Below are 15,826 nucleotides of genomic sequence, written 5' to 3'. Positions count from 1 at the left end.
GGGGCCTGCGCTGGGCCCGCGAGGAGCCTTTTCCCTTTCCGCCCCGAGCGGCTCTGGGGAGCGGCCGCAGTTTTGCGGACCCGGTAAGCGGGTGTTTATTTTCAGTGTAAATTCAGCGGGGCAGCAATTTCCGGCGGGAGTTGGAAGTTGGGGCCCAATGTGAATGCGGGAATGGGGGCTGGAGCTGCAGAGACTCCATCCGGAACCGCTCCAGCCGGAGATCCCAGTTTACAACCCACTTCCCGCTCCGCTGGCCGGGGTGTGTTTAACCTGAGAGCCGCTGGGGGCGGGGGGGAGGCGGGGCGGGGCTGGGGCCTAGGGGGCGGGGCTGGGGCCTAGGGGGCGGGGCCGGGGTGGGGGAGGGGGCGGGGCCGGGGTGGGGGAGGGGGCGGGGCCGGGGTGGGGGAGGGGGCGGGGCCGGGGTGGGGGAGGGGGCGGGGCCGGGGTGGGGGAGGGGGCGGGGCCGGGGTGGGGGAGGGGGCGGGGCCGGGGTGGGGGAGGGGGCGGGGCCGGGGTGGGGGAGGGGGCGGGGCCGGGGTGGGGGAGGGGGCGGGGCCGGGGAGGGGGCGGGGCCGGGGTGGGGGAGGGGGCGGGGCCGGGGTGGGGGCGGGGCCGGGCTGGGGGAGGGGGCGGGGCCGGGGTGGGGGAGGGGGCGGGGCCGGGCTGGGGGAGGGGGCGGGGCCGGGCTGGGGGAGGGGGCGGGGCTGGGCTGGGGGAGGGGGAGGGGGCGGGGCCGGGCTGGGGGAGGGGGCGGGGCCGGGCTGGGGGTGGGGGCGGGGCGGGCAGATATTGCAATAAAGCGGAGCCTGGGAGAAAAGGCGGGAAGAGTTTAAATCGCCTGTAAATAGTTTGCGGGTTTTCAATGTGAGTCCCGGGACTGGGAGGATCCCCTCATCTTCCTGGGACCTTGGAAAGGCGGCATTGCCGACATGGCAGCGATTTCCTCACTCAGCCCTGGTGATGTTGTTTGGATTTGTTCCCATTCTTCACCTTGGGCTGGGGGACACGATCTTCAGAGCGAGAGTGAAGCTGGGTCTAGGAGGGAAAAGCAGCCTTTCGCCTTTCTCCATTCTCCCCGCCTCTCATTGCTCCATTTTCCTCAGGAGAGGCGCAAATGCTCCCTTTTCTCTCCAAAGCTGCAGGTTAATCCCGGGCCGCCCCTCTATTCAACAATCTGACTTCAATACAAAGCTTTCACTCTCTAGAAATACTGTAAATTCCCCAGAAACACTGACCTTCTCACCGTCATTCACAAACACCCCCTCCCCCATCATCAAATCCCCGCCCAATGGACAGGCTTTGGGGGGGGTCGGGAGGCGAGTTACCCGCTGCAGGATTCCCAGCCTCTGACCTGCTCTTGTAGCCACAGTTTTTATTTGGCCGGTGCAGCTCAGTTTCTGGTCAATGGTAAACCCCAGGATGTTGATAGTGGGGGATTCAGTGATGGGAATGCCATTGGACATCAAGAGGCGATGGTTGGATTCCCTCTTGTTGGGGATGGTCATTGCCTGACACCTGTGTGGTGTGAATGTTACTTCCACTTGTCAGCTCAAGCCTGGATATTGTCCAGGTCTTGCTGCATTTGGACATGGACTGCATCGGTATCTGAGGAGTCACTAATGGTGCTGAACATTGTGCAATCATCAGCGAACATCCCCACTTCTGATCTTGTGGAAGGAAGGTCATTGAAGCAGCTAAGGATGGTTGGGCTGAGGACACTACCCTGAGGAACTCCTGGAGCTGAGATGACTGACTTCCAACAACCATCTTCCTTTGTGCTCGGTATGACTCCAACTAGCAGAGAGTTTTCCCCCTGATTCCCGTTGACTCCAGTTTTGCTCGGGCTCCTTGATGCTACACTCAGTCAAATGGAGAATTGATCTCAAGGGCAGTCACTCTCATCTCACTGTCATAAGTTTAGGAGCTGAGTGGCCCTGGCTGAACCCAAACTGGGCGTCAGTGAGCAGGTTATTGCTAAACAAGTGCTGCATTATAGCACAGTTGATGACTCCTTCTGTTACTTTACTGATGATGGAGAGTAGACTGATGGGGCAGTAATTAGCTGGCTTGGACTTGTCCTGCTCTTTGTGTACAGGACATAACTGGGCAATTTTCCACATAGCCGGGTAGCTGGAGCTGTTGTAGCTTTACTGGAACAGCTTGGATATGGTGCGGAATGTTCTCGAGCACAAATTTTCTGGGACAGAGTTCTCCACTTCCCCCACCCTTTGTGTCAGGAAGTGTTTCCTAACTTGCTCTCCTGAATATCGTGACTCTGATATTAGGAAAGTTGTCCCCTTACCCTGGCCTCCCACACCAGTCATTAAAGTTTCTGTCAACGGAGCAATTCTTTTCACATTCCTAAGATCCTCAATCAGAGCAGGTAGTTGGCAGGGGGCAGGGGAGGATGGTGTGGGGAGAATGGGTGGTGCAGGATGGGGAGTTACTTCTGCGCCTGCTCTTTCATATCGCTCCTTCCAGATCATCATAACTCACTATTTAAAATAAAAACTCATCTCCCTTCTGGTTCCGTTGCCAATTACAGATTCCATAAATCTGTCCTCCTCTGCTTCCGACCCCTCTTCCAGTGGAAAAACTTCCTCCCTCACTATCAAAACCTTCCTCATTTTGAACTCCTCAGTTCAATCTCCCTTTAGCCTTCTCTGCTCTAAGGGAAACAGCACCAGTTTTCCCAGGGCTTCACATAACTGACGTTTTTTTAAAAATTCTTTCATGGGATTTGGGTGTCACTGACAAGGCCAGCATCTGTTGCATGTTCCTAAATGCCGTTGACAAACTGGTGGTTAGTCACCTTCTTTAACCACTGCAGTTTATCTTGTAAAGTTTCTCATTCTTGCTACCATTCTATTAATTCTGCTCCAGCTCTTTAAGTTTGGGGCCCGGAAATTCTCGCTCAGACCCAACCTGTGATTGATAAAAATTGAACATAACTTCCTCATTTTTGTAATCTATACCTCTGTTTATAACGTAGAAAAAAAATGTCTCAATATCTGTGTGTTTTCTTTGAAGTCTCTTCGGTCCTGCATCATGATTAAAATTGGACCACAAATTCACCGTGTTATTTTTAATTCAAAGGGTTGAGAGCATATCTGGCACCAGTAATTGAATAAGTAGAAAGCAATGGGAGTATAAGTTTGCAGATTGATATGGGGAAATGGAGAAGAAAATTATTGTTGATTCAGACATGGGAGGGAGATGGTTTTTGATACTTTCTGTGCTCTGTGGTAAGACATTTCTCTCTCTGTCTTGTTCCAGCTGTTCCCATTAATACCTGTGGCCTGACTGGCAGAGTCTGTGAACTGGACTGCTCCTGTGACCCTGACTGCTCCTCTACAGACATCAGTGTCTTTTCTTCCTGTCTGCCGGGCAGTGAACTGTAAGTCTCTGTTAGTGTGTTACTGCATTGGCTCCTGATCTGGCAATGCCATGATTTTAACACAGGAACATAAGTAGCTGTGGACATAAGCTGTGGACCCTTTGGCCTCTTGAGCCTGCTGCACTATGCCTGATCATAATGACTCTTCTGCCTCAACTCTGCTTTCCTGCCTGCTCCTTATATCCTTCCTTTTTTATTTCATTGAATGTGGGTGTCACTGTCTAGGCAGCATTTTTATTGCCCATCCCCAATTGAGAAGGTGGTGGTGAGGTCCCTTCTTGAACCACTGCTGACCATGCAAGATCAAACAAGCATCCACAATCTCTGGGGTAGAGAATTCCAAAGATTCACAACACTGAGTGAATCAGTTCCTCCATATCTCAATCCTGAATAATCTGTAATCCCATCTTCTAGATTCCCAGCCATGGGAAACAGCTTTTCAGTGTCTACACGGTCATGCCCCTTCAGATTCTTCTATGTTTCAATGAGATCACCTCACTAATGTTGAGTGCTGCACAGAGTATTGGTCAGTCTAGAAATGGTTTTAGAGACCCACTCTAGGAGCTCAAAGCTGGGTGGATGAGCAGTGGGCTCTACAACAAGAGTGGTTTCTGATGGATGTTTTCTCCCGCTAATCCTCCTGCCCCGGGTCCACAGATGTTACTTCTCGCTGTCGTGTGTTGAACCATATGGGACGGCGTGATGGAAGGTATACTGCTGGTTGGTTGAGGAAGTTGTTGACTTAGAACATTCTAGGTTAGACTAGACTTGCCAATTGCTTGCCAGTTGCAATTATCCTTCTGATGTTGGGGATGGTGTGGGGCGGTGGGGGCGGGGGTGCTGCTGTTCAGAGCAGGGAACCAAGGGAGGTGATTTGGTCAAAGAGTCCTGCATGATGTACATTGGTACGTTTGTTGTGGTCAGATTGGTATCTTACTGGGCTGCAGTATTCTGCAGTTGAGTACATGATGACAAGAGGAGAGATCCTCAGGATGTTGGCCTGTGATCCCCATGAGGAACTTGTCAGTTTACTGTGAGCCTGTTGCAGGTTATTTTTCTGCTGTCTTGATGACGTGCTGCTTGTATGTAAGACTTCTGTCAAGGATGATGCCAAAATAGAAAAGGTGGGGATTGTTCAGACTCTGGCCATCCAGGGTGATGTTCAGTTTCCTGTTAGTGCTGGCATTTTAAACATTCATTCATGGGAGGTGGGCTTCGCTGGCTGGGCCAGTATTTATTACCCATCCCTAATTTCCCTTGAGAAGGTGCTGATGAGCTGCCTTCTTGAACTGCTGCATTCCATGTGGTATATGTGCACCCACAGTGCTGTTAGAAAGGGAGTTCCAGGATTTTGACCCAGTGACAGTGAAGGAACGGTGGCATATTTCCAAGTCAGGATGGTGAGTGACTTGGAGGGGAACTTCCAGCTGGTGATGTTCCCATCTATCTGCTGCCATTATCCATCTAGATGGCAATGACTGTGTGCTTGGAAGGTGCTGTTGAAGGAGCCTTTGTGAATTCCTGCAGTGCACCTTGTAGATGGTACACACAGCTGCCACTGTGTATCAGTGGTGGAGGGAGAGGATATTTTTTGGACGTGGTGCCAATCAAGTGGGCTGCTTTGTCCTGGATGGTGTCAAGTTTCTTGGGTGTCCTGGGAGCTGCACTCATCCAGGCAAGTGGGGAGTATCCCATCACACTCCTGACTTGTGCCTTGTAGATGGTGGACAGGCATTGAGGCATCGGAAGATGAGTTACTCATCACAGGATTCCAAGCCTCTGACCTGCTCTTGTAGCCATTGTATTTATATGGCTAGTCCAATTCAGTTTCTGGTCAATGGTAACCCCGCCCCCCCCTCCCCCGCCCCCCAAGGACGTTGATAGTGGGGGTTACGTGATTGTAATGCCATTGAACGTCAAGTGGTTAGATTCTCTCTTGTTGGAGATGGTCATTTCCTGGCACTTGTGTGGTGTGAGTGTTACTTGCCACTTGTCAGCCCAAGTCTGGATATTGTCCTGCTCTTCCTGCATTTGGACGTGGACTGCTCCATTATCGTGAATGGTGCTGAACATTGTGCAATCATCAGCGAACATCCCCACTTCTGGCCTTATCATGGAAAGAAGGTCATTGATGAAGCAGCTGAAGGTGGTTGGGCCGGGGTCACTATCCTGAGGAACTCCTGCAGTGATGTCCTGGAGCTGAGATGACTGATCTCCAGCAACCACAACCATCTTCCTTTGTGCTAGGCATGACTCCAACCAGTGGAGATTTTCCCCCGATTCCCATTGACTCCTGTTTTGCCAGGGCTCCTTGGTGTCACACACTGTCAAATGTGGCCTTGATGTCAAGGGAAACCACTTTCACCTTACCTCGAGTTCAGCTCTTTTGTCCATGTTTGAATCAAGGCTGTAATGAGGTCAGGAGTTGAGTGGCCCTGGCGGAACTCAAACTGGGCATCACTGTGCAGGTTACTGCTAAGCAAGCGCTGCTTGATAGCACTGTTGCTGACCCCTTCCATTCCTTGACTATTGATCGAGAGTAGACTGATGGGGAGGTAATTGGCCGAGTTGGATTTGTCCTGATTTTTGTGTACAGGATGTGCCTGGGCAATTTTCCACGTAGCTCGGTTGATGCTAACGTTGTAGTTGTATTGGAATAGCGTGGCTAGGGGCAGGGCAAGTTCTGGAGCATAAGTCTCCAGTATTATTGCCGGGGTACATATTCTTTGCTGTATCCAGTGCCTTCAGTCGTTTCTTGATATCACGTGGAGTGAATTAAATTGGCTGTAGACTGGCATCTGTGATGCTGGGGAGCTCCGGAGGAGGCCGAGATGGATCATCCACACGGCACTTCTGGCTGAAGATTGTTGCAAATGCTGCAGCCTTATCTTATGCACTGAAGTGCTTGGCTTCCCCATCATTTGAGGATGGGGATATTTGTGCAGCCTCCAGTGAATTTTTTAACTGTCTGCCGCCAGTCACTTCCTTTTGTATTCGGCCAGCTCGGCTCGGAGCAACCGAGCCACTCTTGGTGATGGACATTGAAGTCTCCCTCCCAGAGTACATTTTGCACCCTTTCCACCCTCAGTGGTTCCTCCAAGTGGTGTTCAACATGGAGGAAGCATTGATTCATCAGCTGAGGGAGGACGGCACGTGGTAATCAGCAGGAGGTTTCCTTGCCCATGTTTGACCAGGAGACTTCATGGTGTCTGGAGATGATGTTGAGGGTTCCCAGGGCAACTCCCTGTTGACTGTGTATACCACCGTACTACCACCTCTGCTGGGCCTGTCCTTCCAATAGGGCAGGGCAGGGCATACCCAGGGATGTTGATGGTGTCTGGGACATTATCTGTAAGATATGATACCGTGAGGATGACTATGTCAGGGCTGTTGCTTGACCAGCCTGTGAGACAGCTCTCCCAATTTTGGCACTAGCCGCAGTCTGCTGGTAAGGAGGACTTTGCAGGATTATGAGGGCTGAGTTTGCCGTTGTCATTTCCGGTGCCTAGATCGATGCCAGGTGGACGGTCCAGTTTCGATCCTTTTTTGGGGATTTGGAGCAGTTTGGTTCAGCTAAATGGCTTGCTAGAGGGCATTTAAGAGTCAACCACATTGCTGTGGGTCTGGAGTCACATGTAGGCCAGACCAGGTAAGGACGGCAGATTTCCTGCCCTAAAGGTTATTAGTGAACCAAATGGGCTTTCACAACATTCGTCAATCGTTCTGTGCTCAATAAACTTTTAATTCCAGATTTTTATTGGATTCAAACGACAACATCTGCCTCCTGGGTCTCTGTATTACAAGTATAGCGGGAATCTCACTATGCCGTTGTGTTGGCATTGCAGGTGGAATATGCTAGAAGCTGTTTTACTGGTGCTCGGTTATAGGCACCATGTCTTGTGGTTGTCACCCAGCTTTGTTGCACCATAGTTAAATGAATCTTCGAGCTTCGGGGTATGAATCTGTAGGGCACCGCAGATAACATCTGCATAGATTAACTCTCCGAACCAGGTTGGAGGTAAAAACAGAAAATGCTGGAAAAACTCAGCAGGTCTGTCACTAACTGTGGAGAGAGAAACAGAGTTAACATTTCCAATCCATATGACTTTTTCAGAGCTAAAGAGAAGTGGAAATGTGATGGATTTTATACTATTTAAGAGGGGGCGGAGCAGGTGGAGCAAAATAGAAGGTTAGGGTAGGTGGGAGCTCAGGAGAGGTGGACGAGGATGTCATGGACAGAAACAAAGGGAGTGTTAATGGTGGTGGTAAGAGCTAAAGAAGGTGCTGATCATGGCAGAAAGGTAATAGAAGAACAAGGCATAGCGCTGTGTAAAAGCACAACATATACAGAAAACAGTGACAGATGGTCCCTGTGGAGGGGGGAGGGATGGTGGTGAAAAAGGATAAAACAAAGAATATATAGATTAAAAATAAATAAAAGTAAAGAAGTATTTTTTTTAAATGAGTAAAAATGGGGGTAAAGATGGAGGAGAGAGAGAGAGAGACAGAGTTACACAGAAACAGGCCCTTCATGTCCGTGCCAGCCATCAAGCACTTATCTATTCTAATCCCATTTTCCAGCACTTGTCCTGGAGCCCTGTCTGCTATGGTGTTTCAAGTGCTTATCTAAACACTACTTAAATGGTGTGAGGGTTCCTGTCTCTACCACCCCCTCAGGCAGTGTGTTCCAGATTCCAACCACCCTCTGGGTGAAAAAAAAATTCCTCAAATCCCCTCTAAACCTCCTGCACCTCACGTTAAATTGATGCCTCCTCGTTATTGACAACTCTGCTAAGGGGACAAGTTTCTTCCTATCTACCCTATCTACACCCCTCATAATTTTGTATACCTCTATCAGGACCCCCCTCAACCTTCTCTGCTCTAAGGAAAACAACGCTAGCTTATCCAGTCTCTCTCCAAAGCTGAAATGCTGCAGCCCAGGCAACACCCTGGTGAATCTTGTCTGCACCCTCTCCAGTGCAATCACATCCTTCCTATGGCAACCAGAAGTGCACACAGTAATCCAGCTGTGGTCTAACTAGCGTTTTACACAGCTCCAACATTACCACCCTCTTCTTATATTCTATGGCTCGGCTAATAAAGGCAAGTATCCCATATGCCTTCTAATCCCCCTTATCTACCTGTGCTGCTACCTTCAGGGATCTTTGGACATGTACACCAAGGTCCCTCTGATCCTCTGTACTTCCTAGGCTCCTACCATTCATTGTGTATTCCTTTGCCATGTTAGTCCTCCCAAAAAGCATCACCTCACACTCCTCAGGATTAAATTCCATTTGCCACTGCTCTGGCCATCTTACCAGCCCATCTATATCTCACTATTACAGGACTTTCCTCCTCACTATGTACAACACCACCAATTTTCGCGTCATCTTCAAACTTACTGATCATACTTCCTATATTCACGTCTAAATCATTAATGTACAGAACAAACAGCAAGGGTCCCATAACGGATCCCTGCAGTACATCACTCGTTACAGGATTCCAATTGCAAAAACAACCTTTGACCCTGACACTCTGCCTCCTGGCACTAAGCCAATTTCGGATCCAATTTGCCAAATTGCCCTGGATCCAATGGACTCTTACTTTCTTGCCCATTCTCCCATCTGGAGCCTTGTCAAAAACCTTACTTAAGTCCACGTTGACTACATCAACTTCATTACCCTCATCTACACAACTAGTCACCTCCTCGAAAAATTCAAACAAGTTTGTTAGACATGATCTCCCCCTGACAAAGCCATACTGACTATCCCAAATTAATCCCTGCCCCTGCGAGTGGAAATTAATCCTGTGCCTCATATTTTTTTCCCAATAGTTTCCCTACCACTGATGTTAGACTCACTGCCCTGTCATTACCTGGTTTATTCATACTATGCTTCTTGAATAATGGTGCCAAATTCGCTGTCCTCTAGTCCCCTGGAGCCTCTCTTGTAGCCAGAGAGGATTTGAAAATTAGTGCCAGAGCCCCTGCAATCTCCTGCCTTGCCTCACAAAGCAGCCTTGGGTACATCTCACCTGGGCCTGGGAATGTATCTACTTTTAAGCTCGCTAAAACCATTAATACCTTTTTCTTCAATGTTAATTTCTTCAAGCATATCACAGTGCCCTTCCCTGATTTCTACACCTACATTGTCCTTCTCCATAGTGAACAAGGCTGAAAAGTAATCGTTCAAAACCTCACTCTCTGGCTCCACGCAGATTGCCACTTTGGCCCCAAGTGGGCTCTCTTCTTCCTCTGGTTATCCTCTTGCCCTTAATATATTTATAAAATGCCTTCGGATTTTCCTTTATCTTGCCCGCCCGTGTTTTATCATGTCCCTGCTTTGCTCTCCTAATTATTTAATTACTCCTGCGCCCCACCCCACACCCACCCACACTTTCTTTACTCCTCGAGGGCTTCTGTTGTTTTCAGCCCTCTGTATCTGACATAAGCCACTTTTATAAACTTATTCAATGTGCTATATCCCTTTGACATGCAGGTTTCTTGGACTTGTTGGTCCTACCCTTCACCTTCAGGGGAACATGTTGGCCCTGAACTCTCACTATTGCCTTTTTGAATGACTCCCACTGCTCTGATGTAAACTTTCACACAAGTAGCTGCTCCCACTCCACTTTGGCCGGATCCTGATTGATCGTATTGAAATTGGCCTTCACCCAGTTCAGTAACTTTCTTTCCAGCCCATCTTTGTCCTTTTCCATAACTACCTTAAATTTCAGAGTTGTGGTCACTGTCACCAAAATGCTCCCCCACTGACACTTCTCCCACTTGCCCGGCTTCATTCCCTAAGATTAGGCTCAGGACTACCCCTTCTCTTGTAGGACTTTCTACATGCTGGCTCAAAAAGCTCTCCTGGATGCACTTTAAGAATTCCACCATTCACATCATGACCAGCCCAGTTAATATTGGGGAATTTGAAATCCCCTACTATTATTACCCTGTTACTTTTACACTTCACTGAGATTCCCTACATATCTGCTCCTCTCTCTCCCCCTGAATGTTTGGAGGCTGAAAGTACACTCCCAGCAAAGAGATTGCCCCCCTTTTTGTTTTTTAAGTTCTACCCATATGGCTTCATTTGAGGAATCTTCTATGATACCATCCCACTTTACTGCAGCAATTGACCCTTGATCAATAGGGCAATGGCACCTCCTCTTTTACACCCTGCCCTGTCACACATGAAGATTCTATACACTGTAATATTTAGCTGCCATCCCTGTCCTCCCCTCAACCATCTCTCTCCGATTGCACCAACATTACATTCCTATGTGTTAATCAATGTCCTCAATTCATCGGCCTTACTGGTAAAACTCCTTGGGTTAAAGTAAACGCAATCCAGCTTTGTGCCTTAACAGGTCTATATTTGTTCTCCCTTCCAGATTGATTCGTTTCCCTTCTATATTTGGCTGTGCATCACCCCCTACTGTACCTCCGCTCTGCATCCCATCCCCCTGCCAAATCAGTTTAAAGCTGCGCCCCCCCGTCCCAGCCAGCAGCACTAGCAAACCCCCCCCAGAAGGATGTTTGTCCTGTTCCAGTTCATGAGCAAATCTCCGACTTGTACAGGCCCCAACTTCGCCAGAAACAGACCCAATAATTCCGGAAACTAAAGCTCTCCCTCTTGCACCATCTCTTCAGCCACGCATTCATCCTTTCTATCTCCTATTCCTATACTCACTAGCACAAAGTTCATGGTCTGAAGTTGTTGTGCTTAATGTTCACTTCAAAAGGCCGTAAATTACCCAATCAAAAGATGAGGTGCCGTTCCTCCGGTTTGCCTTGGGCTTCACTGGAGCATTGCAGGAGCCATGGACGGACATGTGGGCATGGGAGCAAGGTGGTGTGTTGAATTGGCAAGCAACAGGAAGGTCTGGGTCATGCTTGCAGACTGAGTGAAGGTGTTCTGCAAATCGATCCCTCAGTCTGCGTTTAGTCTCCCCAATATAGAGGAGACTGCTTCGGGATCAGCGAATACAGTCGGCAAAATTGAAGGAGGTGCAAGTGAAGCGCCCTTTCTCCTGAAAGGAGTGTTTGGGGCCTTGGATCATGAGAACGGAAGCAGTAAATGATGAGGTGTTGCACCATCTGCAATTGCATGGGAAGGTGCCATTGAAAGGCGATGAGGATTTGGGGGGTGATGGAGGAGTGGACCAGAGTGTCACAGAGGGAATGCTCCCTACGGAATGCTGACAGGGGGTGAGGAAAAGATGTGTTTTGTGGTGGCCTCATGTTGGAGATGACAAAAATAGTGGGGGATGATCCTTTGAATATGGATCCTGGTGGGGTGAAAAGTGAGGACACGTGGGACCCTATCAGGGTTCTGGGAGACAGGGGAAGGGGTGAAGACAGAAATATGGCAAACAGTTCCTCTGACATGTCGTCCTCCTTCCTTAACTGAGGTTTTCCACCCACGGTGGTTGTCAGGGCCCTCAACCGTGTCCAGCCCATCTCCCGCGCATCCGTCCTCACACCTTCTCCTCCCTCCCAGAAACATGATAGGGTCCCCCTTGTCCTCACTTATCACCGCACCAGCCTCTGCATTCAAAGGATCATCCTCCGCCATTTCCACCAACTCCAGCATGATGCCACCACCAAACACATCTTCCCTTCACCCCCCCTGACGGCATTCCGCAGGGATCGTTCCCTCCGGGACACCCTGGTTCACTCCTCCCTCAACCCCCTCCCACGGCACCTTCCCATGCAACCGCAGAAGGTGCAACACCTGCCCCTTTACTTCCCCTCTCCTCATTGTCCAAGGGCCCAAACACTCCTTTCAAGTGAAGCAGCATTTCACTTGCACTTCCCTCATTTTAGTCTGCTGCATTCGTTGCTCCCAATGCAGTTTCCTCCACATTGGAGAGACCAAACGCAGACAGGGTGACTGCTTTGCAGAACATCTTCGGTCTGTCCGCAAGCATTACCCAGACCTCCCTGTCGCTTGCCATTTTAACACTCCACCCTGCCCTCATGCCCACATGTCCGTCCTTGGCCTGCTGCAATGTTCCAGTGAAGCCCAACGCAAACTGGAGGAACAGCACCTCATCTTCCGACTAGGCACTTTACAGCCTTCTGAACTGAATATTGAGTTCAACAGTTTTAGATGATGAACTCTCTCCTCCATCCCCACCCCGTTTCCGATCCCCCCTTTTCCAATAATTTACATATATTCTTGTTTTCCCTCCTATTTCCATTATTTTTAAATGTATTTCCATCCATTGTTTTATCTCTATATTTTAGCCTATTTCAATCCCTTCCCCCCACCCCACCCCCACTAGGGCTACCTGTACCTTGCTCGTCCTGCCTTCTACCCTTAATGTCATCATTTGCACATTCGTTAGCTAATGTCACCACCGTCAACACCTCTTTGGTCCTTTTGTCTATGACATCCTTTGGCAATCTCCACCAATCACTGGCCCTCTATCCAGCTCTACCTGTCCCACCCCCCACCCCCTCCCCCTTAAAGCAGCTTATATTTCACCTCTTTTCTATTTTCCTTAGTTCTGACGAAGAGTGATTCGGACTGGAAAAGTTAACTGTGTTCCTCTCCGCAGATGCTGCCAGACCAGCTGAGTTTTTCCAGGTATTTTTGTTTTTGTTCTCTTGTGCTGTAATCTTTCTATGTTGCAAGCAAGGATGATAAGGGGGAATCTGTAGATGTGGTGCACTGGATTTCCAAAAGGCATTTGATAAGGTGCCACATTAAAGGTTACAGCACCAAATAGGAGCTCATGATGGAGGGGGTAACACAATAACATGGTGGAGGATTGGTTAGTTAACAAGATGCAGGGAGTCAGAATAAGTTGTTCAATTTTAGGCTGGCAAGTTGCAACTAGTGGAGTGCCACAGGGATCAGTGCTGGGGCCTTAACTATATCCAGTTTATATCAATAAATTGGATGAAGGAACCGAATGCATGGTAGCTTAAGTTTGCTGATGACACAAAAATAGGTAGGAAAATAAGTTGTTAAGAGAACTTCAGAGTTTACGAAGGGGTTTAGATAGGTTAAGTGAATGGGCAAAAATTTGGCAGATGGCGTACAATATAGAAAAAAAATGAACTTGTCCATTTTGGCAGGAAGAATAGAAAAGCAGAATATTATTTAAATTAAGAGAGATTGCAGAGCTCTGTGTACAGAGGGATTTGAGTGCACTGGGAGATGAATCACTAAAGATTAGCAGGTTAGTTCAGCCAATGATTAGGAAGGCAAATGGAATGAAGGTAGGACAAAGCTGGGTCAATGGGGAGTGCGGGGCTGGGTCAGTGGGGGGTGCGGGGCTGGGTCAGTGGGGGGGAGCGGGACTGGGTCGGTGGGAGGCGGGTGCGGGGCTGGGTCAGTGGGGGGTGCGGGGCTGGGTCAGTGGGAGGGTGCGGGGCTGGGTCAGTGGGAGGCGGGTGCGGGGCTGGGTCAGTGGGGGGTGCGGGGCTGGGTCAGTGGGGGGTGCGGGGCTTGGTCAGTGGGGGGTGCGGGGCTGGGTCAGTGGGGGTTGCGGGGCTGGGTCAGTGGGGGGTGCGGGGCTGGGACAGTGGGGGATGCGCGGGGCTGGGTCAGTGGGGGGTGCGTGCCAGGCTCAGTGGGAGGTGCGGGGCTGGGTCAGTGGGAGGTGCGGGGCTGGGTCAGTGGAGGATGCAGGGCCGGGTCAGTGGGGGGTGCGGGGCTGGGTCAGTGGGGGGTGCGGGGCTGGGTCAGTGGGGGGTGCGTGCCAGGCTCAGTGGGAGGTGCGGGGCTGGGTCAGTGGGAGGTGCGGGGCTGGGTCAGTGGAGGATGCAGGGCCGGGTCAGTGGGGGGTGCAGGGCTGGGACAGTGGGGGGTGCGGGGCTGGGTCAGTGGGGGGTGCGGGGCTGGGTCAGTGGGGGGTGCGGGAGTGGGTCAGTGGGATGGGGGTGCGGGGCTCGGTCAGTGGGGGGTGCGGGGCTGGGTCAGTGGGGGGTTCGGGGCTGGGTCAGTGGGATGCGGGGCTGGGTCAGTGGGGGGGAGCGGGGCTGGGTCAGTGGGGGGGAGCGGGGCTGGGTCAGTGGGGGGTGCGGGGCTGGGTCGGTGGGGGGTGCGGGGCTGGGTCAGTGTGGGGTGCAGGGCTGGGTCAGTGGGGGGTGCGGGGCTGGGTCAGTGTGGGGTGCAGGGCTGGGTCAGTGGGGGGTGCGGGGCTGGGTCAGTAGGAGGCGGGTGCGGGGCTGGGACAGTGGGTGGTGCGGGGCTGGGTCAGTGGGGGGTGCGGGGCTGGGTCGGTGGGGGGTGCGGGGCTGGGTCAGTAGGAGGCGGGTGCGGGGCTGGGTCAGTTGGGGGTGCGGGGCTGATTCAGTTGGGGGTGCGGGGCTGGGTCAGTGGGGGTTGCGGGGCTGGGTCAGTGGGATGCGGGGCTGGGTCAGTGGGGGATGCGGGGCTGGGTCAGTGGGGTGTGCGGGGCTGGTTCAGTTGGGGGTGCGGGGCTGGGTCAGTGGGGGGTGCGGGGCTGGGTCAGTGGGGGGTGCGGGGCTGGTTCAGTTGGGGGTGCGGGGCTGGGTCAGTTGGGGGTGCGGGGCTGGGTCAGTGGGGGGTGCGGGGCTGGGTCAGTTGGGGGTGAGGGGCTGGGTCAGTGGGGGGTGCGGGGCTGGGTCAGTGGGGGGTGCGGGGCTGGGTCAGTGGGGGGTGCGGGGCTGGGTCAGTGGGGGGGTGCGGGGCTGGGTCAGTGGGGGGTGCGGGGCTGGGTCAGTGGGGGGGTGCGGGGCTGGGTCAGTGGGGGGTGCGGGGCTGGGTCAGTGGGGGGTACGGGGCTGGGTCAGTGGGGGGTGCGGGGCTGGTTCAGTTGGGGGTGCGGGGCTGGGTCAGTGGGGGGTGCGGGGCTGGGTCAGTGGGGGGTGCGGGGCTGGGTCAGTGGGGGGTGCGGGGCTGGGTCAGCGGGGTGTGCGGGGCTGGGTCAGTGGGGTACGCGGGGCTGGGTCAGTGGGGGGTGCGGGTCTAGGTCAGTGGGGGGAGCGGGGACGGGTCAGTGGGGACGCGGGGCTGGGTCAGTGGGGGGTGCGGGGCCGGGTCGGGGGGGGCGCGGTTCTGGGCCAGTGGGGGGTGCGGGGCTGGGTCAATGGGGGGTGCGGGGCTGGGTCAGTGGGGGTTTCGGGGTTCGTTCAGTGGGGGATGGGTGTAATGTGAGTTAAACAGCAGATTAGTAAATTTTACATTGTCTCAAACTTCTTTACAAATTAATGTTGGTAATAATTTAATTTGTAATTTGGAGAAAAGACTGATCCGAGACTGAATCATTTTTATACTTCGACAGTGAAGAAATGATAGGACACTGGCTGATAGTTTGATTGGGCACAAGGGTATGGGCAGACATGCAGTGAGACACACAAGTGGAGAAAATGCAACAAATTGCATTTGTATAGCAACTTTCATTAACAAAACATCCTGTGCTGCTTAACAAATGCAGTGCAATTCCTTT

General features: G+C 51.9%; 1 protein-coding gene across 1 annotated transcript in view; it reads left to right on the top strand.

Annotated features, from left to right (window-relative positions):
- Positions 1–6,914: 6,914 nt before the first annotated feature.
- Positions 6,915–15,826, top strand: part of LOC144686331 (NACHT, LRR and PYD domains-containing protein 3-like) — a 57,606-nt gene continuing 48,694 nt past the window's right edge. The window contains exon 1 of the mRNA XM_078551412.1: positions 6,915–7,046. The gene's annotated coding sequence lies outside the window, so the exon portion shown is untranslated. The remainder of the gene's footprint in view (positions 7,047–15,826) is intronic.

The sequence above is a fragment of the Cetorhinus maximus genome, chromosome 11 (assembly GCF_964194155.1).
Source record: "Cetorhinus maximus chromosome 11, sCetMax3.hap1.1, whole genome shotgun sequence".
Classification (NCBI taxonomy): Eukaryota; Metazoa; Chordata; class Chondrichthyes; order Lamniformes; family Cetorhinidae; genus Cetorhinus; species Cetorhinus maximus.
This window is presented reverse-complemented; position numbering and strand designations above follow the sequence as displayed.